The sequence below is a fragment of the Myodes glareolus genome, chromosome 17 (genome assembly GCF_982192425.1).
Source record: "Myodes glareolus chromosome 17, mMyoGla1.1, whole genome shotgun sequence".
NCBI classification, from domain to species: Eukaryota; Metazoa; Chordata; class Mammalia; order Rodentia; family Cricetidae; genus Myodes; species Myodes glareolus.
This window is the reverse complement of record NC_142042.1, coordinates 18,106,239-18,131,694: the sequence shown is the minus strand read 5'-3', so window position 1 is coordinate 18,131,694 and position 25,456 is coordinate 18,106,239.

Genomic DNA, 25,456 nt, shown 5'->3' with positions numbered 1-25,456 from the left:
GGCTTAAAGGCCTAACCAGTCCACAAGCCAGAAAGTTTCTCATTCATGCCCACTTGGTTTGCTTTTACCTACTATATATTTTGGGATTTTTTTTTAGTTTTGTTTTGTTTTGTTTTGTTTTGTTTTGTAAAATACTGCCAAGGTGAAGCTAACTGAATGCAGCGACTTGGAAATTTCCCAAGCTCACACACACACACACCGCCCACTGTCGTGCTCCCTGTTATGTGGCGACTTACTTGCACAGCTACTGATTTGGACTCCTGACTCGAGTTCTGGGCTTCTTGTTCCGTGTACAGAACTGATTTAATTGCTTTCAATTTGTCAAGTAAAGCATATTTCTCAGCATTTAACCAGCACCAAGGAGAAAAATCCCAAAAAGGCCAAGGACTGTTCCTTGTACCACTGGTTGCCACTCTGCAACCACAACATCTGCTGGACAATAAAGATTATTACACCTAAAACAATTTACTGGAGCTCATAAAATAACATAAGGTAAATATTTTACTAATTAATAAATCAATAAACTTGAAAGCTATATAATGCAGGCAATATTACCATAGAGAATTTTAGTAAACTTTTTTGTTAATACTTTGGATTTTATTCTGCAAGACTTATATGGTTATTCTGATACATCAATTTATTGGATATTGGGGCTCAGTTTTTTTCTTCATATTATATCCTTAAGAAAATGATTCGATAAGAGAGCCAACAATGAGGCAATTTTAGAAATAATACAATCTTAACAGACTAATAATGAACAACTAGCTGACAGGATTAATACCATCAAAAATTAAAAGTTACTGGAAAAAATTAATTCTATTGAAAAGGTAACATTAATTTGATAGACAAAATTGAATCCATGTCAAACGGTACTGAGTAAATGTTTGAAAGAATTCATTCTGTTGAATTTGACAATCAAATTTGTTAAAAAGTTATGATAGGTTAGCAGATAGACTATATCTCCAGGAAGGCAATCTGCATGCTATCCAAATAATGTCCAAGGATGAGATGTTATCTTTAAAAGAAAAACTTCAGATCTTGAAATCACATGTACAGAATGAAGATCAGAGGCTAGGAGCCTCAATGAAATCACAGTGATATTTACAGGACAGGGATTCGGGCTTTACAAAAGAAGTAGTGAATAGATTTGAAATGATTGAGAACATTATTGGAGCTGATGAGCAGGGAATGAATGTACAAGAACAGGATTCAGCATTGTCAGTAGCTGTCAAAAATGACTTACCCAGTGTTTTAGCTTCCGACGGTGTAACCTACTCTGACAAAGCATCAAGTTCTAAAGGACCAAGTGGATCCAAAGAAATTAGATGGATAACTATAGGAATGGATGATCTAAAAAGAAATTAAGCAAGCAATAGTAACTTATGGCTTTCTTTCTGCATTTGTTAGGGAGATGATAAAGACATGGGCTTCAAGCATTAAAGGGACACCACATGACTGGATTTAGTTAGTTTCAGAATTCCTGGATGATGGGCCTCAACTAATTTTTAAATGTTATTTCAGAGAAGAGGCTTAAATTTTAGAACAACAGGGAAAAGAAAAGGTCTTAAGACTTCCCAAGGAAAAAAAAAAAAGACTTCCCAAGATGGTTTGAAGGCATAGAATCAGAAAGACAGAGAGAAAGGTTAAGGTCATATGTGGTATATATTGCAGTGAATTTTGTGGGGTTGTGAACAATGAATTTTACTCCAGTAATCTTTGAAGTTTCCAGGAAGAAGATGGGGCCCCAAAACAAATCCATCTTTTTATATGACGTCTTGATGCTGACAGCGTTACTATAAGCATTACTATCAGCTGCTCATGATGGTTCCAACTTTGTTAGCTGAAATGGTGCCCTTTGTTACAACATTCTGGCCAGAACTCCAAATAGGAACCTCAGAAAAACCCTACCAAATATTCAGAGACTATTTGCAATTATACCAGACATTAATCTTGGAACTTAACCATCATTCCACTTTTGCAGGATCCCATAGAAAGTACATTACCCCCATAACAGCTGAAAGTAGCTTTAGAAGACAACATCCCCTCTCTCAACAAATTTTGTCCCCAGAGTTAGGTACATCATTTAAGAATTGATTATAATTTTTATAGGGTTGATAGTTGAGGGGAAAATTATGTAAGCTCAGGATTCAGTGTAACAAAATGACTTTAAACAACAGTAAAAATGCATATATACAATGTCTTATAACAAATTAAACCTTAAATTTGTATCTTTACAAATACAAAATCAGTCTTTACAAATACAAAATATTTTAGATCAATAGTTGTTTCTTAGCTTATAATAGATTCAATAATCTACCCTATTAGTTAAAGAACTTTCAACAATCTTCCATTTCATTTATATCATTCATATGTTCCCTGCTTCTTTCTTTTTCCCCCTTTTTTCAGAGATCCTTGAATGTAATATCATTTGCATAATTTCTTTCTTTACCATTACCAGTAACAATTAATATGCAGCCCCCATAAATGATGAAAAGCATTCATACCAGACCAAATTCCATTCTCTTTTAGGAATAGGTGTGTCATTCTCAAAATTTCTTCTGTTGTCTAGGTACAATAATACCATGAAAACTGAAATGTTGGTCAATGATATTATTGTATTCAAGTAGAATCATTGTTGGTCCCCATTATCCTCTGGGAGACTTCCAAGATCATTGTTAGGAAAACTTATTATTTGCTTTGGAAAACCTAAACATTATTAATGTCAAAATGGAAAGTTTAATTTTAATTTTAAGATAGTAAAATTAATTTTAGGGAAAAGAAATTTGTGATGTTAATAATCCCTAGATTTTGGTTTTACCATACCAGATGACTCTGAATTTTCTTTTAACAAGATGCTTGAGTTTAGAGAAGGAGATAGCACACTCCAACTTCAAAGCAAACTTTGGCATATAATTGAATTGGTACAACAAATATGTCAAAAGGTAAAGAGATTCTACCCTGTAGAAAGTAATTATAACATCATACCAGCTAGTTTCTTTTCTTGGTAATTTTTTATTAACAGTTCTTCCTTCATCTTTAGATGTCTACCAGTTCAAAGGTCCTTGATATCTTCAAGATGAATATTTTTATTCTCCTGTAAAGACAAAACTAAAACCCTGACCTGACCCTAATTTGATGAGTTTTTCCTTTTGACATATTAAACTACCACCTCAATTGTTGAACTATCACTTCTCCTGAGCAAGAGGTCTCTCCTGTTCAAACTGAGTATTTAATAAATTTGATGATATCCATAACAAATATGGGGGTATTATGTTTACTTGTGGTAGGTTTTATGTGCCCTACCTTTAGCTGTTCTGCTATTCATTAAAGATTGACAGTTTGGGTTCAGTTATAGGCCATTGTTCCACTCAGATGTCCTATTCGAGAATCATGTGAATGGAATGGGACTAGGGGACTCAATCGTGGTGGATTCCTGAGGGACTGTGACTGCGCAGAAGGGGTCATAGTACATATATGTTGCATGAAGTTGCAGTGGTTGCTGAGGGGCTAGGTGTTAAAGAGCTATTATTCTCACTTTTAAGTGTGGCCATAAATGGAATTAAACATGGGAGAAGCACAAGCTGAGTCAGGATGGCATGGGAGGAATAATTGGCAGGTGGCCTCAGCAACATGAACAGCGTGCTGGGTTGGGGCTTAGGGAGGGAGTCATGCAGGCTGGGGTGTTGACAGTGATTTGGTATCAGTGAGGGGTGGGTGTTGTAGATGAAGCAGGAGTCAGCCCCAGGAAAGGGGTTGTAGTTTTGGAGTCTGAGGAGGCGCTGAACAATGACCCTGTCAGCAATTCTAACATCAACAGCCAACATCACACCTCTTTGGATTTCTCTGGATTAGCCCCTTTGCTGCTCTTTTCAAAACTTTCCTCGGCAATAGAACGTGTCAGAACAGTAGCAGTGGTAGTGCCATTCCCAGACTCTTCATTTGTGTTATTAGCAACATCTTGAACAAGTTTAGTTCTGAAATTTTTGTATTTGCCCTTAAAATCAATTAATTTTGCAACAATGACCCCCATCTTTTGTTACTTTGGGACTTTCCCAACTCTGTTCAATAATCACTATTCTTTCCATTGACCCCATTGGTGGGCCAGGCTTGCCCAAGAAACTGTCCAACAGTCGGGTCCGAGTCTCCAAACAGGCTGTGGGGATCACAAAGGCAGCTGTTGACAACTGACTTGGCCAGTGCCAGGTAAGCAGTGAGTATGGTCGAAAGTGGTGTCATTAAAGAACCATGACAGGCCCAACAGGCGGAGCTGAGGTCCCACCAGGCCCCACTCGTTCCCATTGCCAGTCAGACCAGAGCAGCTGCCGTGGGCTCGAGGCCCAGCAGCACTAGCCTGAGTGCCATGGCGTCTGCTGGTTCTCCGCAGCAGTAGGCCAGGCTCAGACCTCCTATACACCCAACGGTGGGCTCTGCCACTCCACTCTGTCAGCTCTCCAAGAGTACCACTGGGGAGGTATAACTTTCTGCAGCGGGAACGGAGAAAACTGGGAAGAAGCACGTGCAATTTTAACTGCGGCTGCCCTCTCTTTAGAAGCCCTTTGGGCCCTAACTGTCTGTCTCCCCTTCATTAGAAGCAGACAGATAGACATGGAAGGGGTGGAGGTGAAGGAGAGGTTACCTATTTTGAAGAGGGAGACAATAGTCACCAGGGGTGGGAAATTGTATAATAGGAAAAAAAAATGTGCCTTCCTCACTGGACAGGCAGACAAACCTGACAGACAACACAAAAGGAGAGGATGGGGGTCCCAATGTTTACCTACCGAAGGGACCGAGGGGTCTTCTCACGGAAAATACACTATCTTGGGGCACTGTCCAGCACCTCGAGAGTAGAGAGGGAGATGACTAGAAACTCAAGGACCTGTTCCAAACAGAACCCCAAAATGTACATCTGCAATGATAAAAGAAGGACTCTGACCAGGCAAGTTGAAATCCTATGCTAGAAGTCCCTGTTCTGGGTGCCAGATGTTACTGGGCCCTAGCGTCTTCCTCATGGGAAAGTATGTGAAGGCACAATACCAGGGAACACAGATACCACAAATCCAGTGAAAGGGATAGGGCAGACTCCTTTATTTAACAATGGGGAAAATTTGTATACCCTCCCAGCACCCTGGGATTCCAATCTGTTGACATCATATGGTTGCCCCTCATTGGCTAGGCATAATCAAGACCTCTGTCAGCTCCTGTTGCTAGGCCCAAAACACCTTAAAATAATATTCTGCAACAATTTATTTATTTATTTTTTCATATTTTTCAAACCATGCCTTCTGATCCCATCCATCTTCTCCCAAGTAAAATAAAATATGAGGAGAAAAAAGGGAAAAGGAGGAAAGGGAAATGTCATCATGAAGTTATCTTACTCACATGTGCTCAGAGAGATCTCACCTGCACTTCTGTCAACTGGGTCAGCTTTACTGCTGCCCAGATGAAGAACAGAGCCCACTTTCCTGGGTGCTGCAGGTGGAGTGGGGGAGGGTCAGTTCCCTAGTTAGTCTGTCACAAGCAGTGAGGGGGAAGTAAGGAGAGCATCTCGGCCGTGCTCACATTGCCACATGAGAGATGAGTAGTGGGGACAACTCTTCTATACTCACAACTTCGGAGCTGGCTCACCCACCTCTCCATCTGGCTCCATTGTGTTGCCCAGGCAAAGTGCAGAGCCTGCTCTCCCGAGTGTTGTAGCTGGTGGGGCACAGGGGTAGCTCTCCCACCTGCCACAGGCATTGATGGGGAGGACATCTCTCTACTACACATGCTGTCACATGTCAGATGAGGGGTGGGGCTATGTCTCCCACGCTCACATTCTCTGGATTGGCACACCTGTGCCCTCATCAGCAGGGTCAGCTCTGCTGTCTTGCCCAGAAGAGGTACAGGGAACATGTTCCCAAGTGCTGCAGTTGGTAAAGGATCATCTCCCTTGTCAGCTGGAGGTGGTAGGGGGAAGGTGTGAGGGTGCTTTCCCTGTCCCCACCATCACACCATAGACTAGTGAGACATTACTCCCAGAGCTGTCTCACCCATCCCCCTGTCTACAGGGTCAACTCAATCTTGCATTCGAGATGAGGGACAGGGCCTCTTCCCTTTAGGGCTGCAACTGGCGGGGGTTGGGTCGGATCCCCAATCTGTTCAGGTGTCGATGGGCAAAGGGAGGAGGGCATCTTTCCCTTTCCCATGTCACCATATGGGAGGCAAGAAAGGTGTTATATGCTCTCTCATTCTCACGTCCTCAGGGCGACTCACTCATGCCCCTGCAATCAAGGTCAGCTCTATTGGGCTGCCCAGGTGCAGTGTACAGCCCTCTCTTCTGAGAATTTCAGGTGGTGAGGGGTGGGGCCAAACTGCATAGCCCTATCTTCCCTGCCTACATCATGGTTACGGATCCACCCATGGCCCTTGACTGTAGCCCAGATTCTGATATTTGGCTTTGGGTAGCAGTAGGGTATCCATATCAGTCCATTCTTCCCTGTCCTCATCTCTGCAAATCTGCCTTTCCCCAATCACATGACTCATCCTGCCTCCCTCTCCCATATTACCACCCTGGAGTTACCCACCATAATGACGCCTGACTGCCTGGTACCAGGAGTTCTGAGCAGGCTCTTCGGTGAACTTCTTCCTGCCCCAAAGTAGATTCCTTGTCTGGAGCTGTGGTTATCCTCCAGAACCTGCCAGGTCTAAAAATGTGTCTGTTTGTTTTTTTAAGTTGCCTTAGTCACAGTGTTTTATCACAGCAACTTAAAAGTAACTGATATACTACATATAAGAGTCAAACTAAAAAGTTTAAAATACATTTTAACTTTATCTGGTTTCAGGTTTACTTTCAGCTTTTGAGAGAATGGGAATATTGGAACTGTACATTAGGAATGTACAATAATGGAAATATTCCATATCTCCAAACATAAATGGTTTACACCTTGAAGGTTCAGAGTGTGTGAGTGTGTGTGTGTGTGTGTGTGTGTGTGTGTGTGTGTGTATGTGTGTGTGTATGCAAGTGGTGTAAATTAGAGGTTGGCTTTATGTATGCTTCTCATTCACTGTAGATCTATATTAAGCTGGGTCTCATTGATTCATCTAGACTTCTGGCCAATAAACTCAAGGGATCCACTTACCCTTGGGTGGTTATACAGCTGCTGAAGACTTGAAATCACATTACTGGCTGTGCCACCTCACCTACCCCTCCCTTGAAGATTCTCTAGATTCAATTTGAGTCATGGAAGCTGCCCCGTGTTGTTACAGGTAGCCGGTAAACGGGCAAAATTAGCATTATTTTATTTGTCTTTAAGTTGGAAGAAGGGAAGAAAGGGAGCAAGGAAGAATTAAGAGAGGAAAGGAAATGTTAGAATTAAAATAAAAAGAGGACAAGAGAGTAGGAAAGAAAAGATTAGTAATAGAAAAAGGAAGGAAATATGGAGGAAGAATGAAAGAGGAGGGCAGATTTACCAGAAGTCTGTACCGGAACTGAATGAGTGTCAAGTTTTCAAATCCAGATCACCTGCACTTCCTAGTCAGCAGCTTTCGGTGATGTGAGCAATGATCACAGGCTCCATACACTTTCTGAAATCAGACAGTAGGAAATTACTAAATTTGGTATTTAGTTGACCCACAGAATTAAGCCTTTGCTAGGGTTGATTTTGTAAGGGAATTTGGCTTTGGGAGCTCATAAAAAGCAGATGGATTCTGGGAAGGAATTAAGTGTCTGCTGGTGGGAGGGTGATGGGCTGTTTCATTAATAAATGTGAACAGCAGGAGGATGTTAATGAATAGACACCCCAGAACTTGCACACCACATTTGTTCCATAAAAATAAAAAAAAAACCTTGAATATGTTAATAAGCAGAGGTATTACACAAAGAGAAATGCCAAAATGAGGAAAAATAAGTATCTAATGTTATATGATTATGAAAATAAGTCTGTTACTTTTAGCACAACATTGTGTTTTATCCAGATTGCAGTTGAAGAGATATTAAAATTTATTTATTAATATTCTTTAATATTAATCTTCTGACACACCAACAGATTGATCCCAATATTTAGGAGTTTCTGATACTCATTGTTCTATTGATGGAACATATGTTATTCTCAAATTAGAACTTGCTTTGCATTCCCAAGGACCTGAGTTAGATACCCAGACCACACATGTAAAAAGTTAGCCATGGAAGGTCATGTTTGTAATCACAACGCTGTGGAGGCAGACATAGAGAAATTAGTGGGCTTTTATTGATGTGCAGCCAACTTGGTGTACTCAGTGAGTGCCAGGCAAAAATAAGAGGCAAGTTTGTTCTCGGAATTCCTCTCATGGTCATATTCACAGCACTCTAAAACATATGAAACACACACACACACACACACACACACACACACACACACACAAAATGTAAGACAAAAACAAAATGCACCACAATTCCATCTATAGATTGCCTGACCTAGTGCACAGTCCTGACTGCTATTTGCTTTTGAGTAATGTATAGACTTTAATGCAGAAGCTAATTAAACTTCAGGAGGGTGTCAAACATCAGAAGACACTGCAGTACTTGAAACAGACCAGTGTTTATCATCAGTAATACAAGTTCCAGATAAGTTTTCATCATCACTAACTACCTATATATTTTATTGGTTTGGACTGAAGTATACCAAGCCAGAAGAATGCTGTATAAATAAGTGTGCTTGCATGTTTCAACGTTTACCTTTGCAATCTTGCAGTGCTGTGCATTTTCTGCATGTTCACCTGTCCTCAGTTATCTCCAGCTGCTTGGGTGCTCGGCTCTACTGTGCAGCATGAACAGATGTATAGCAGCTCTTGGAACGTATGGTGCAGTGCCATATGTGGCCCTGTGCCTGGCGATTGCAGTGCATCCCCTGACATTCTAGTGCAGGAAGTAGGAGCTTCCCTAGATGAGTGACATTCAATTATCCAAGAAAAAAATTCTTAAAGGACCACACGATACAAAGATAAATCACCTTGGCTGACAGCTCCATTACAAAACTGACATATGGAAAAGAGAAGGAGCCCACTGGGCCCTAGGTATTCTCTCAGCCACTCCCCACACAATTGCAGCTCCTGGGCAGGGAATAGCTTTAGCCTGATGATTTGGGAAAGGCCCAAGAGTCACATTACCAGAGGATTAGATTTTCCCTCACAATACAAAGGAATGTTCCTGACATCAATTACCTGCTAAATAACCCTTGAGAAGTTCCTGACAAGTAAATGTAATGATAATTTCATGATAGGACGAAGGCTATAGAAAGCAACACCCCCTCCACACACCCTAGCCTTCAAACAATAATCAAGTTCTACTTTAGTTTTTGCACTCCACTCAGCATACTTCATGTCTGTCAAATTCTTTTATCTCCATCAACTAGCACAATGACTGGCACTTGGCACACGCTGAATAAATATTTGTGTAAAATAATTTTACATGAGGTGGGAGTGCCTTACATCTGTGCACACACCAAGGGCTTCATGTACTTATACTCATGATTTTTTTTCTACTTCCTCAATATGTGTACTTTAGCATAGAGGCAAATCTCTTGTTCTTTACTACTGTCTCCTCTATCTGCCAGTAATTTCCATACTGTCTTTATCCCAGCATCAGCAAAAATGTGTTTAATTAAGTCTTGCCTCCTGCCAAATTTATTATAATAGCATCGCCATCACAGGGCTTTCATAAGATTTAAATTAGATAATAAAGTAAACCACAAAGCTGGGCTCTGCCAAGGCACAAGTTCTGCAATGTCCCTCCTTGGCTGTGGGTCCACGGACAATGGAGGCCATGGCCACAACTGTTGGCAGAGATCTAAATGTTATTTGGTTACTTCTAAGAAGGGCATAAAAAATCAGGATTCCCTTCCTGTACATTAAGTTCTTAAGATACATAGCTACATCACAGTATGTCAAGGAAGACAAATTTTCCAAAGTGATCCTTTTGACCTGTATGACTATTATGATGAGAAGATGCCTGCATGATGGGACAGGTCTCCTGCTGGATGTTTGAACCTATGCTCAACATGATTCCCAGCTTCTGCAGTTCCTTACATGATATCTGTTTCCAATTATTTCAAAAGGTGTGGCACCGGGAAAAGCAGTGTAAAATTGCCTCAACTTATAGCTTCAATAGCTATAATTTCAATAATATGAAATTAAATGCTGCACATCACAATACAGACAGTGACAGAGAGGGCTTCCTTGGAACTTCTCAAATAATCTTACTCCCATTTTGATTCCTGTAACAGGAAATGTGATGAAAATGCCAAGAGAGGGTACTAAACGATTTAGACACTTTTTTTCAACCCTGTGTTGCATTTTTAATAGTTACATTAAAAGTGAATACTTTAGGGACTCACTTTCTCTCTCATAGGGAAAATGAGGTGTTCTTGAGATAAGACTTTGATATTAGTAAAGGCTTTAAAGAGACAGCTACTTAATTATGCATTAATATAAATGCCGAATAAGAGATCTCCCATAATACAGCAAGCCCTTATTACAAATTACAGCCTACCCATTCTATTAATGTTTAGTTTCTATTGCTGGTTGTTGGTATCACTGGATTTGAACAGACCAGAGAAATCTAATTAAATCAGCTAATTTCTTAGGAGATAGGGAACTTAACGGAGTTTTACATTTACATTGAAATAAGAAGCAAGTGTTTCTGTTGAAAAAAACTGTGCTGCTTCTGCTTCATCATTTAATCATTCAAAAGGCTGTAAGTAGATCTCTCTCCCTCCCTCCCCCTCTTCTTGTGTGCATGTAGGAGCACACACACACATACACACACACACACACACACACACACACACACACACACACACATTATATTGCTACTAGTATTGTGTAGAAACAAGTTTAAAAATAATTTTGGAGCCCTCACCACAAACTGATCCCATAAGTGTAAGTGATCCTCATAAATAAATGGAGAGAACTCAAAGATTTCACACTTGGCTTCAATGATACTTTGCATCCTCAAATGCCACTGTGTGGATTTTATTGTATGCTTTCCTTCTAGCTTAATACTGTTAAAGTTACATTTACAATAAAAAATATTTCAACATCTCAAAGTCAGACATAAGGAGACAGTCTGAAATATATGTAGTGAAGGTTCAGACTCTGCAGAGGGATTTCATCTTTCTTCTTTGTATGTACTCCTTTAGTTCTGAGATTATAATACAGAAACCAGAAGGTATTCTGGCAGGAATTTTCCTTTTTCTTTTCTCTTTAAGTTCTAACATGTTTCAGGAGACTAAGAACTTGTGAAAGGCAAAATTAGAAGGCCCCAGTCAAGAAGAGAGTTTTTCTGCAAAGTTAGGGAAGGGATCAGCTTTCTGATTATTAAGGAAGTTTAAAAACGAAACTCAAAAAGTGGGGATGGAGGGTGTGTATGGAAATCTGTGTACACATGTTGAGACAGAAACTCACTAACCGTCTGTTTAGAATCTTCATCTCCTTTCCTGAGACTCATTGGTATAGCTTATATTATCCCGAGTGCCCAATACAGGAGGTAATAGCTTATATTACTAGTTACTATGGAAGGTCCATCTGTGAACATACAAATTTTGATTCCTATAATAGCATAAAAAGGTGGGAATTTTTGTCTCCACAGCATTAGAATTAGATGAAAGTAATTAGGTAATAATAAGCTTGAGGGAAAATTTAGCTGAAAATTCACTCTTCAAAGCTGAAATTGCTCAGTAGTAGACAGTTTGCCAACCATGTGTGAGAAGCTTTAGGCTTATTCACTAAGAAACACACCTACATGACCACAGTATAGACTTTTTCCAGAATATCATAGTATCATCATTCTTGAAACAGGAAAAATATATGGAAGGCATGATAGCTATATTTATATGTATAAAATTTTATTTAGAAATTTGTATTCACTATTGAAATTAATATAAATAACAATAATTTCTTGATATAAGTAAAGGATGTATGATATTATATTTAATCATATTCCTAATTTTTCTTTCAGAAAATTTGTCACAATTTGTAATTTTTCACTACCACAGTTACTTTCCTCTTTCCCTAACTGAACTGGGATGCCATATAAAATAGGCTTTCTAGTCTAGCACAGTGTGTGACTCACATCTAAAAGCAATCCAAACCTGACCAAAACACACATTCACCCAAAAGAACCCCAATATTTGCTAAATGTGCTGAAAACAATTTTCAAAACGAATCACCTTTTGCCCACTCTCTTGTTTGATGAAGGGCCTATAAAGAGGTTCATCACAACTTCCCTACCTGCCCCCATTTTTTTTCTTGAATATATGAAGAGAGAACAAATTATATTTAATGAGTACAAAGAAAGAAAACAGGGGTTGTGGACATGGTTCTGTTTGTAAGTATGAGTCCTAGTTTGGTACACAACACTCATCTAAGAAACGGGCGAGTGGTGCACTGCTGAGTGCTGAGGAAGCAGAGACAGGGAGAATCCTGTGCTGGCTGTCCCCTGGTCCTCTAATCAATTAGACTCTTCCCTCTGTGAGAGACTCTGACTCATTCTGGATGAGCAAGGAGTGCTGTGCCTGAGGAATAACATGTAAAGTTGACTTCATTGACCACTGATCTCCACATGCATACTCATGCCTGGGAATGCACACACAGACACCAACCGGTGAATTGTCAAGTTAGCTCCTTGGTTTTTTGTGGGTTATATTCCTACCATCTTGTCTTCACTCTTTCCTATGCCTCACTGTATTACATGCTATGCTCCAACCTATTGTGAGTTTTCCATCACCACTATCATTAGATTTTAGTGGCTGTTCAAGTTTATCTTCTCATTGGAATGATTTTCTTGCCGTTTTCAGCTGTCAGAGTGCAGTCTTTCTTTAGGGAAAGGATAAGTCTTCTGCTCTGCCAACAAACACCCTGCATTTGTAACACAAGTCTATCACAGAATGACTTTTGAGTTTGTGTGTATATGCTTCTCTTCCTAGCAAGGGTCAAAGAGATGTTCCTGGAATCATGTTGCCTCATTTCAAGAAAATAGTCAGTCAGTGTTTATTGAAATAAATTCTGCATAGTTATTTACAGTGTGAGATGATGACGAGGTTATAAATAGTGAGCTATTTCTAGCACCCAAATCATCAAGTATTGCCAAAAGCTAAAATGACAACTCCTTCAATCAGGAGAATATATCGTCGGGCATTTTTTAAAAGTGGCATCACTTATTATTGGGAAAAATAACATAAAAAACATGAATAACAGGCCACTAGGTTGGGTACAGAGCAGATAGCCATTGATAAAGCCATTGCTAGCTTTCTGTGTCTGTTCTAGAAACAGATGCCAAATAAAGCTCTGCTCATGTAAGCGTCATCACCAGATCCATTCTGAGCACATTTTACCAGCACACTTAACATTTTCTAACACTGAGCAAAATAAAGTATGTTTCTTTCATTTAATTCTAAAGCTATCTTCATGTCTTAGCTGGCAATAGACATTACTGATGCTTGCTAGACATGAGCCTAGAACATAGGAAAGGAAGCTATACCCAGAAGTGGTGTTTCTAACTCTCTAGGTGTCTATATGTGCAGCTCTATGTAGATAGTGAAGTATCCTCTGTATCTCATTCTCACTGGTCATTGCACGCTACAGTGGGTAATCTTCCTTCCCATTAAAGTCTCCTTGTTGCTTCCTTCTCGCTCTACTGCCCCCTTTTCACTCTATTGTGTGTGCTCATCCCTTCCCTCTACCGTGTAATAAACTGAGTCAGAGTCTCCCAATAGTCAGTTCTAAATTAGGCATCCTTGGAAGCTATATTAAAATTTTAACTCAAAACATAAGCACCGGTTTCAAGAGTTTCTTAATTATTATGCAAACACTGGGGAAATCTGACTCAACACATCTTCAATAATTGGTGCCATATATTAAGTGTTGGCTGAGTGCAAGTTCCAAAAACAAATTACTAGGTTGTCACACATCAAGACAGAATTATGTTCCCTATTAGCTGAGGTACAAGCTGTCCTTATTCTAAAGACAGGAACTATTGCTTCAGTCAAGGTAGACAAAGGTGTGTGAAATCATAGGACTGAATTAAATAGGAGGTTGTGTCAAACTGGCAGGTGTTTATTAGGGATCTGATATTGAATCTTGCTTGAGCTTTTCTGAGAAATGTGAACCCCGGAGTGTTATGAAAACATTTACCTTTTCTAGGCAGAGTAAATTCATCTTCATGAAGAATAGTAGAAAGCAACAAGTTACTTTTGGAATGTCAACATGAAAGTCACTGTTGTCTCTAATTATTTCATTTGCAAACATTTCTTCTAAGTGTCACTCTCAAAAGTATGTTACACAAATTCTTGGGAACTCAAGGGCACTTTGCAGTATCTGCGAGGTCAAAACTATTTTCATAATGTCGGGACCTTTCTTGGCTTCTTTACTATAGTGACATTTGTTCCGATAATGAAAAGCACTGGTAGATAAAACTGTTGTTTCTTTATATAAGGCAGCAATACAGAACCATGATAGTCTAACACATATTGCTCTTTACTATCATAGTTTCACAGAAAAGATGCACTTGTGTAGATTTTGTAGTAGTTTAATATTGTAGAATATAAGTTTAATGTGTGTTATATTTGTGTACATTGTGGATACTTGTTTAGTGATTCAAATATGTGTAATATTCTTTAATGTTGAATGTTTAACTCTGTGAAGCTGTTACTTTGCCTGCCCACAAGACCTGATTGGTCTAATAAAGAGTTCAAGGGCCAATAGCTAGGCAGGAGTGGGATAGGTGGGACTGCCAGGCAGAGAGAATAAAGAGAAAGAGAAAAAGAAAGAAGATAAGGAGCAAGAAAAAGAGAAGGAGAGTATGATGCCAAGGGCCAGTCATCCACCCACACAACCAGCCATGGAGTAAAAAGGAAAGAAAGGAATATAGAATAGATAAAGGTTAAAACCTAGAGGCAAAAGGTAGAAGGGATAATGCAAATTAAGTAAAGATGGCTAGTAACAAATCAAGCTAAAACTGGGCATCTATAAGTATGAGTAAGTATCCATATATTTATTTGGGAGCTGGATGGCAGTCCGCCAAATGAAAATAAAAAACAAATAAACAAAAATACTGCAGCTAAAATGTAAAAATAAAAATACTATTGTTAGCATGAAGGAACATTCTAGTGGATATTGGCTTAGAGGTTAGAGAAGGTGTGTTCATCAACTACCCAAGAATCCTGGAAAGGAATAACACTTTGAAGATTTGCTAAAATGTTCCTGCAATAGAAGAGATCATATACTCCCTGAACCTAGGAAGGGGGATCTTTATAATTATGTTCATCTTGAACTTCCTAGTCCTGAGGTTCACTCCACTTCCTCTAACTGAAACATATACCAAATGAGTAGAAGCTAAGCAGTTCTGAATCAGCTGAAGCCATTAGTACATTTTGATAACTTGATCAAACATAATCAAATAAAAAGTTGAAGAAACGAAAAATGGAGAAGTCAAGCAGACATAAAATATCACGTATAAGAACATGCATATGTATTAAAATTTCAGCTGAACTTTCTAGCATTTTGATATCCATTCTCACAGACATGTCCAGAGTCCACATTTCATTTTACATTCCAAAACATTCCCCATTTTACAACAGGAAGTGACTAATGGACAGCCACCTTCAGTTAAATTGCCTTTCCTGAGGTCTTTAAACAATGAGAAAACATTCACTGTGAACTCAGGCACTTGCCTTTGAGTGATCTGATACATTTTTCATGGCTGGAAATACCTCACACTGAACAGTCCACTTCATATTGTAAGAAGTAACTCATGTCTTTCATGACTGGAAACAGTTTGTGCTGTAGGAGTGAACAAAATCTTCCATGAGAAGGACATTGATTTCTTAGGTAGTTGAAAGCTCTCACTACCGAATTCTTATTCTTTACCTGGCTTTGCCCCAGAACTCCATTGGAATCAATTCCTGACAATGTTTGTCTTGTCTTCTCTACATTGCTTTTCTTTCTTTCTTTCTTTCTTTCTTTCTTTCTTTCTTTCTTTCTTTCTTTCTTTCTTTCTTTCTTTCTTTCTTTCTTTCTTTCTTTCTTTCTTTTTTAACACAGTGGACACAGGAAAATTCCAAGCACTGTGAGAAGGCCTGTATTTCTTTTAAAAATTCAGTCTCCTGCTTATTTCTACCCTCCTCTCTCCTGTTCTCCTGCTCTCCCTGAACTTTTTCCATGTGACCAAGTGTACACAGGATTTCCCCACGATATTTCACAAACACGTCAAACTCATCTTTGGGGAAAAACTGCCTCTCACATCTCTCATGCTGATATCCTTACTAAACCTGGCCCAGTTTATGATCTCTGTGGCTGCATGATTCACACAATCTGGTACCCAATCACATAAGTATGTCTTAATTTACTACTTTATTATTATTATTATGTTATCATTATTATTGTCATTATTATTATTATTGGTTTTTTGAGACAGGGTTTCTCTGTAGCTTTGGTTCCTGTCCTGGAACTAGCTCTTGTAGACCAGGTTGGCCTCCAACTCACAGAGATCTGCCTACTTCTGCCTCCCAAATGATGAGATTAAAGGCATGAGCCACCATCACCCAGCTCAATCTTTTAATTTTTTAATTCAAATATAATTACTTCATTTACCTTTTCACTTTCCTCATTCTAAGCCATGTCCCCGCTCCCTTATTGTCTCTTATGTTCATGATCTGTGGTCTCTTTTTTATTAATTGCTGTCATACATATACATATATATGTATATATATACATATATATGTATATAAATATATAGATACAACCTGCCTAACTAGTATGACATTATTTGCAATATTAACTGTATGTTTATGATTTCAGGGATTACCACTTTGATTTGAGATTCCTCTCTGTATGCTGTGATTACTATTAATGAATAAAGAAAACTAAACTGGCTCACCTGATAGGGTAGAACAGAGTGAAATAGGGAAAACTGAACTGAATGCTGGGAGACAAAAGAAGGAGTTAGAGTGAAGCCATGTAGCCCCTCTGAACACAGATGCCTGAACTGTACTTGGTAAGCCACAATAGCCAGGCAGGAAGTATAGGCAAAACAACAAGGCTGGAAATAGAGGCACAGCAATGATAATTCTGGGAAGAGAAAGATTCAGTCTGCAGTTGTTACCCAGACAGAAAGGAAGCCAAACACAGAGCAAGCAAGATGTGAGTACTTTGCTGAAAAAGGTACCAAGCCACGTGGCTAACACAGAGAATTATGGCTAATATAGATTATAGAGTTAATAAGAAGCTTGAGCTACTAGGCCAACCAGTTTATGATTAATGTAGACCTTTGTGTGTTTCTTTAGGACTTAACAACTGCAGGAACTGGGCAGGACAGAAAAGTCAGTCAACATCTTAATTTTGTTTTTAAACCATAAAAATAAATGATTTAACTACTATTCTAAACTTAAATTTTAAAATTTTATACAAATTATACCTGTAGGAAGAGAAAAACTAAGAAAATGTACAAAGAATGTTCATCCTAGATTTTATAGTTAGAAATGTGGAAATAAATTGATACTTACATTGAATTACAAAAATTAAATAAAACATGATATACCCATATAATATTTTGTCACAAAGCTACTAAAGCATTAATCTATTTGTAAATATATTGAAACTAGTTAGTATTTATGGAATATAAAATAGAAAGCAAGGCACAAATTAATATGATTGTACCACAAATGCATTCATTCTATAATTCTTCACCTCCCACCTAAGTGTTTAGGAATTACAGGTAAATTACAGAACATAAATGCATAAGAGCATAATAGAACTCAGAAATGAAAATAATATTTTCATGTATGGAAACTGCTACTAAATACAAATCAAGCCTGGAACTTTGGTTTAATGGACCTTTGTGCATGTTGAGATAAAGAAAAGCGCACATTCTTGATACATGCGATGAAGATAGCTTTCAAGATTCAAATTATGACCAAGAGAACATCTGCCTCTCACAAAGCACTGAAAGAGGAGAAAGAACCTTGTAATAGCTGCCTTAGCATCGTCTTCAAGGGCATGATAGGTCTAAATAGAGATAATGGTAGAATATAAGTTGAAAGATAACTCGAGTTATCTTTGTGATATGGTTTTGATGATGTGATGTGGTTCTCAGCCATCCTCCTGACAGAATGCAGAGACTGATATATGACTGTTAATTAGGGTGGTGGTGTGGAAGTAACACTGAAGTTGAAATCAACAGAGAACAGAAGGATAATAAATGGTGGAGAAATGAGTAGAAAAATAAGACAAGATCACACAAGAAGAGAAACCTTCCTAGGCAGAGTGAATCAATTTAATATAAAAAAAAATTAGGGAGGGTGTTGGGAGGAGGGGCTGAAATGGAAACTTTTATAATTTAATTTAAAAAAAAGGAAAAAAAAAGTGATCTAACCAGATTCTCGGAATTTGGCCGGATTCTCTGAATGTGGCTGGTCCGAAGTCTTTCTGAAAAGCCATTGACTATGACACTGGGACTTGTTTCCTCTGCATATACTGGATTTTGGGGATCCAGTCTGTTTGGATACTCACCTTCCTGGACCTGGAGGGAGGGGGGGAGGAACTTGAACTTCCCACAGGGCAGGAAACCCTGACTGCCCTAAGGAATGAAGAGGAAGGAGGAGAGGGAGTGGGGGGAGTGGGAGGGTGTTGGGAAGAGGGGCGGAAATGGAAACTTTTATAATTTAATAAAATTATTTAAAAAAAATAGAAAAGAAAACAACAAAAATGAATCTTGAGAAAGTCACTAGGTCTAGTAATTAAATGATGGGTGTACAGATGAATACTATTTATTAAACAACCACAGATAACTATACAATCTATGCATTTGAGATTCTAAAGGAATTAAACATGAGGAAATCAGAAGTTTCATAATCTAAATTTGAGTGCGTAGCTCTAAGATAATGTCATTCATAAATTCCTACTATTCATTAATTTGACAGTCTTTCTTAAAAATTGCCTTTCTGAATATGTGCCTACTCTATTAAAAATAAGCTAGGTGCATGAATTGGATATAAATAAATAAAAATTTGAAGAATTGTTTATTAAGCATACACAAATGTCAAAAACATGAATACCTGTAGTAAAAAATGTCCCTCATAGTATCAAAGATTTGAATGTGCCACCTGGTATATGCTACTATATGGCAAAATTAAAAAAGAGAATAAAGATTTAAAGAAAGTTTCATAATTATAGTTAGAATATAACATTATAGAAAATGTAAACTAGGCAAAACAGTATATATTATACATATTACTGTTAACATGTACCAATGTGGAAACAGAGGTCCAAAAGCATAGATTTCACTAGAATTACAGAATTATTATTATTACTAGAAAGGAAAGAGAATAGAAATAGGAAAGAACACATGAAAAAATGCTGCTTAAAAGATGTCTGTACATGTAAGAAATTGGTTGCCAAGCCTGAAATCTCAGAACTCCCAAACTTGTTTTAAAGTCTTACACAGAAGCACAAGAGTCTGTAATATCAGCAGGTTCCTACTGCAGGGTAGAGGGCAGCTGCTCCGGAAAGACTGGAAGCTTGTGGCTACCCAGCCTGGTGAAGGCAACTTTCAACAGCAGGAGACCCTCTTCCAAACAAGGTGCAAAGCAAGGAGCAAATGTAGGTCAAATTGATCTATGCAAGTATAGCATGGCATACATGGGCCATTCTCTCTCTCTGTCTCTCCCTCTCTGTCTCTCTGCTTCTAAAACAAGCTTTATTGCCAACTTTTCTTCATATATACCTTTCTCTATAGGTGAGCTATCTCATCATAAAATCTTTAATAACAATGTGTAAAATTATTCTGCATTAGTCATTATTTGAAATGTTTCTTTGGGGAAACACACATAATATTGTAATTAGGAGGGATACTGAACATGCCAGCAATAGGAATTGTATGCTATAATAATCAGGATAAGTAAAATGTCCAACATAATACTTAAAAAATGTCTTTAATATTTAAATTCAATTTATGATAATTTCTTATGTGGATTATATAAATAGCTTTTAACAGCTTTGTCCAGGTTGTCAACATTTACGTTAAAGAGGTCAAACAATAAAGAAAATGCTGATGAACAAATTCATAGAATATACATCCAGTCACACACATTAAATACACTAATAATATGTTTATATTTTAATGTAACTTAGTACTTATAACGTTTTCTCAACATGGAGAATGTGAATACTAATTTTTTGCTATTTTTGAAAATACCTTATTCATTTTATGTAAATTTGCTTAATGCCACACTATAGTAAAACACGTAAAGGCCATGCAGAAGTAATGCTAACAATCCTGGGAATGTTAGCTAAGGAGACTGCCACTTTAAAAATTGCTTCTGTACTACTTATGTAAACAAAATTTATTAAATTTACACTGTTTTCCTACTATAAACATTAGTATATTGTACTGACATAACATTTTAATAAATAATTGGATAATTTTGTGTATGTTCAGAATTTTTTTTTTCTCACACACAGAGACTTTTGATCTGGCTTTGACATTCTAACAAAACAAAACAATGCAATACCATTTCCAGGATGCTTCTGCCTCCCGTTTTTGATTCAAGTAGTGCTCTCAGTTTTGATTGCATTCATGCCTTAACTCTGAATTCTCTGGGAAGACAGCAGTTAAATACTTCCCTTCATCAGTTGTCTTGGTCATGGTGTTTTATCTTAGTAACAAAATTAACTGTCCAAAGTTGATGCCAAGAAGTGGGCTTTTTATATGCAGAACACGACTATCAAATATTTATAAATAATGTGCATCATTAGATAAACTAAACATATCGGAGATCCACAGTATTATGAGGTAAAACAGCATACAATATACAAAAAATGTCATCCCATTCTCCCACAGTAGTAATTTTCCAATATCATGTGTAGAGGCATAATTGGGAAATTATAGTCTTAGCTAACAAAAAGAAGAAACCTGCTTCAATCATCGCCTTAATTCGGGATTCCTGAACACAAATTCTGAGACCAGAAATTTCATGCAGAGATTTATCTAGTAGTTATTTTATTGATTTTCTTTTCTTTTTTTTGTGAGCATACACTTATGAGGATGAGTCAGAGAGTGTCAGAGTACGGGCAGAGCTTTCCCACCATGTTCCAGAAAGTATCACTAAAAATTCCATTCCTTACTCCAAATGGAAATGAATGAGTATTCGAAGTCTTGCATGGTGATGTCAAGCTGGTGATGGAACAAGGGTGTAGGCTCAGATCCGGCAGAGTACTGAGAGGGAAGCCAATCCTCCCTGAGTGGCAGAGCTGTGAGTCTCAACAGTTCATATCCTCTGCAGCTGGACAATGTACGGCCAAGAGACAAGAAATAGCACCACATGAACACTACAGGCTCCCACAAAATAAAGCTTCTATTCAATCATTAATTTCTAATATTCATGCCTTTCGAGCTTCTCAGAGATGTCTGAAGAGGAGCTAACTCATATTCACCACATAATATCGTTCAATCGGCAAAATTCAAACAGAAAACAGTCAGTAGGAAGGGTGTGTGCTGAATTACAAACCGTGGAAGATATTTTCCTTCCAACTGATAGTTCAATCAGAACTTTCTCATAGATAAGATAGGAGGCAAACTGAAATAATGCAAGGTGTTCTTATCAGTGATAGAAAGAGCTTACTTTCAGCAGAAGTAAACACGTTTTGTTTGTTTGTTTTTAACACTAGTCATTAGATAAATTGGGGAATTGCATTAAATCTAAAGACCTTGGGGGGAAAACTGGAAAGCTGAGAAATGGAAGCCTGGCGACATTCCTCGGTACTTAGCTCAGCACATTATTTTCTAAAGCTCTGACTGGGCCCCACCTCGTGAAATGCATGGCTATCATGGTTTTGTTCTTACAGGAACCCTTATCTCTACCACGCCCTTGGAGTCACTATACAGACATACGAAGATTGAGGCAAGTCCCTAGCAAATAACAATTCTATACTGATGACTGAAAAACTACCAGATGGTCTGGCAGCAAGGTTCCAGACTGTTATGGAAATTGGGGAACAGAATCACATTCTTCCCCATTTAGAGGATCATCCCCTGTCTACAGGGAGGTGTAAGTCTCCTTGTAAGGGACTTACAAGGAGAATCAATTTCTAAAAGAGCTTTTAATCTCTATCGACTGAAGACATTTTGTTTTTTCTATCTTAAAAGCCATCTCAGTTTGATTGAGATTGGTTGCCCAGAAGGCTACTTTAAGAATTTTGAGTCACTCTCCAGGATCTGTGGCAGAAATTGTCATGATTCATTAGGAAAATCTGACATGGACGAGGAAGTGAGCATGTTCTTCATTTGCTGTCCTCCGTGGAGCCCGCATCATTACAGTCAGGCAGGCTCGGACTTATTTCACTCTTAGGAGAGGTAAAGCCTCATCTGATTTCCTCTCTTATTGTGAGAGGTCCTGCCTCATTTTGGACCCACACACTCCTAAGTATCTAAACAGAGTTGATAAAATTACCTACTGTGGCTCAAGTAAATTGATATAATACATATGCAGATTTAGTTTTCCCGTGTTTGCTATAGATTAGACAGTTTTTCCGATATACATCCGCGTTCTTCAATTGCTCAAGCCAGCTCTGAAATCTGAGATTACCATAATGGCTTTTGGAAAGGAAATGTCTTCTTTTCCTATTTTTAACGTGACTTTTGGTAGAGTGCATGATTTGACTCAAGCAAGAAAGCATTGTATCAGTGTTCTCAAAGAGTTGTGCATGCATATTGGAAATGCTGATTATGCTCAACATTCTTTATTATGAGAATTTCAGCAAGGACACTTCTAGCTTCACTCCCATACTACAATCAGCACTCTGGCTATCCTTATCAGTGTCTCCACTTTTAATTTCCATGGGAGAGAAAAGGATAGTCTTAATGCATTGTATAATTCCAAATGTATTTTGTCTATTAATTTGTGACTTCCTGTCTGAATAAATGTCCTTTACATAACAATTTTAGTTTATTTTGTTCACATCTGTTCATTAAAGTCGAAAGCTACAGCATGACACACAGTTGGAACTCAATAAAAAATAATTGATTACTAAAATTAATGAGTCCTCCCACCAACACATTCTACTTTCCCAACTGACACAGTTATTACACTAATCATATTAATTTGAAGAATAAAAAAGTTAAAGGTTTTGTAGGAACTATATGGTTTCAGTCAACAACCAGTGGTATGTTATGGAATAATCTTTTTGTACACTGTGAAGATGTGTCACTTGGATTAGTTTAATAAAAATATGAATGGCCAATAGCTAGACAGGATCTCACGGCATAGAGAATGCTGTAAAGGTGAAGGCAGAGTTGTCAGACAGAGAGGAAGCAGGATGGAAAGCGTATAGACGAGGCAATAAAGCCACAAAGCAGAAAGTAAATTAGTAGAAATGGGTTTGTTTAAGTTATATGAGCTAGTTATGAACAAGTCTAAGTTATTGGCTGAGCTTTCAGAATTAGTAAGAAGTTTCCATGTCATGATTTGGGAGCTGGCAAGTGGGAAAGATAAAGATACCCTACAGTGGTAATTGGTCTATAAATCACTTGTTCTCCTTTGTCCAACCTTAAATAAGGTCATGTCATTTCTGTTCCAGTTATGTTTCCCTATTACCATCAATTATCTTTCTGTCTCAGTAGAATGAACAATATCAAAACAAGAGTGTACAATGATTGAATACTACTTAAACTCGAGAAGAAGTATGACAAGTTTGCCCTACTCTTTTATATTCTGGAATTATACCAAGTAGATTGTTCATCTAGAGACTAGATCTAGAGAAAAGTTTTATATTAAAACTTGCTGACTTCACAGCCACTGCTTCTACACGAGAAAATTGAATATAATTGATAAACGTACTATAGTTAAAGAAGTGAAACTACTTAACAAGTAAAGGCTTTGAAGAGAAAATCATTTACTCCAAAGAAATTGACCGCCAGTTAAGGTGCACCTCATTCTTTTTCAACTCTTTCCCTACTCACCCAGATTTAAGAGCTCTGAGTGAAGCAGACCAATACTTCAAATATAAACTATATAAACAGATAGTAAGCAGGTCTACATGTTAGGCAGTAGTCATTGTAATTAGTATGTTGTGCTTGTCACGTTCTAAGAATTGTTTTGTCAGGATCTAGCATAGGCGGGTTCATACATTCCAGGGTAGGGACATGTACTGAAGAGGGGCTTCAGTCACTCTTTGTCTCCATGATAGTGTTCCATTGGATTTACAAGTCTCTTTCTCCCAGAGGGAAAATTTTCTGAGGTCCCAATTCTTAGGTCTTTTATTTCAACAGCAGATTGAACACCAGACTGCTAAAATGAGTTCTTTGCCCGAAGATATAATATGGATAAACTGCCAAACATCTAGTCAGCATTCTTGAGCTGGCTCCAAAGTAAATAGGACTCACTAAGGTCTGGAAGTTTGTGCAGCAGATCTACCTAGAAGTTGGGAATCACCAATCATCACCAATATCTTCCTTCTCTTCTGAGCCTGCACCATGACATTAGAGGGTCAAGAACGCAGGTTCAGTAATCTTACTCTAACTTTGCTGTGGGGGCACCGTGGCTATGATGTCATCAGGGTTGGCATCTTTCTGCTGCACACACACAATGGGAAAGACATTCCAGAAGCCATCATGCCTCATTCTCCTCTTGTGAAAAAACACAGACAGGCCTTTGACCCCATATTAAAACAGGCTGGGTCTTTTCCAGCATAGACTAAGAGTATAGCTCCCCTCATCTACTTTTGAAGTTGTGTTTTCAAGGCTTCGTGGGGAATTAATTGCATGCTTCACAATTCCTTGTCCTTGAGGATTATAAGGAATGCCTGTATTTTAGTTAAAGAAATATTGATCACATTAGGTTCCCTACCAAAATATCCCCTAGATTCTATCCAGCGTTTTGTAATTTTTGAAAATCAAAGTTTGTAAACTATCATTCGAATCCAAGTTCCAAATCTCACTAACCGAAAGGTGGTTATTTGCTCATTAGCATTTTCACAGACACTTGTTTAGATGGGCAGAGCCCTGCTAAGCTCGCCACAACTTTGCCACCTACCAAGGACCTGGGACATGGAGGGACTGGTTCCTCTTTGCCTGCTGTGCTCGGGCACGGGGTGGGGGGGCAGTTACAGGCCACACTCAGAGGTTCTTCTGCAGACTGTGATCAGCTGGCATAGTTTGGCTGTAGCTCAAGTTCTTAGGTGACGACCATTGCATCAGCTCTGAGATGGCCGCATCAACAAGATTGGGAGGCTAGGAACTCAGGTGGGCAGAGCCATGTCATTTTCCTTACTCCTGCTTTCCTATCTGACATCTCAAAAGCAATCACAAAATTAAAATTCCTGCATTCTCTCCTCGCCTAAAAGCTATTGATCTACCCATCCAGGCTCCTTGGACTCCTGGACAATGTAGCCTCTGGCTATTCCCAGCTGACTCTGGGAGGCAGTTGCAGCATGTGCACACCAGTGGCCACCA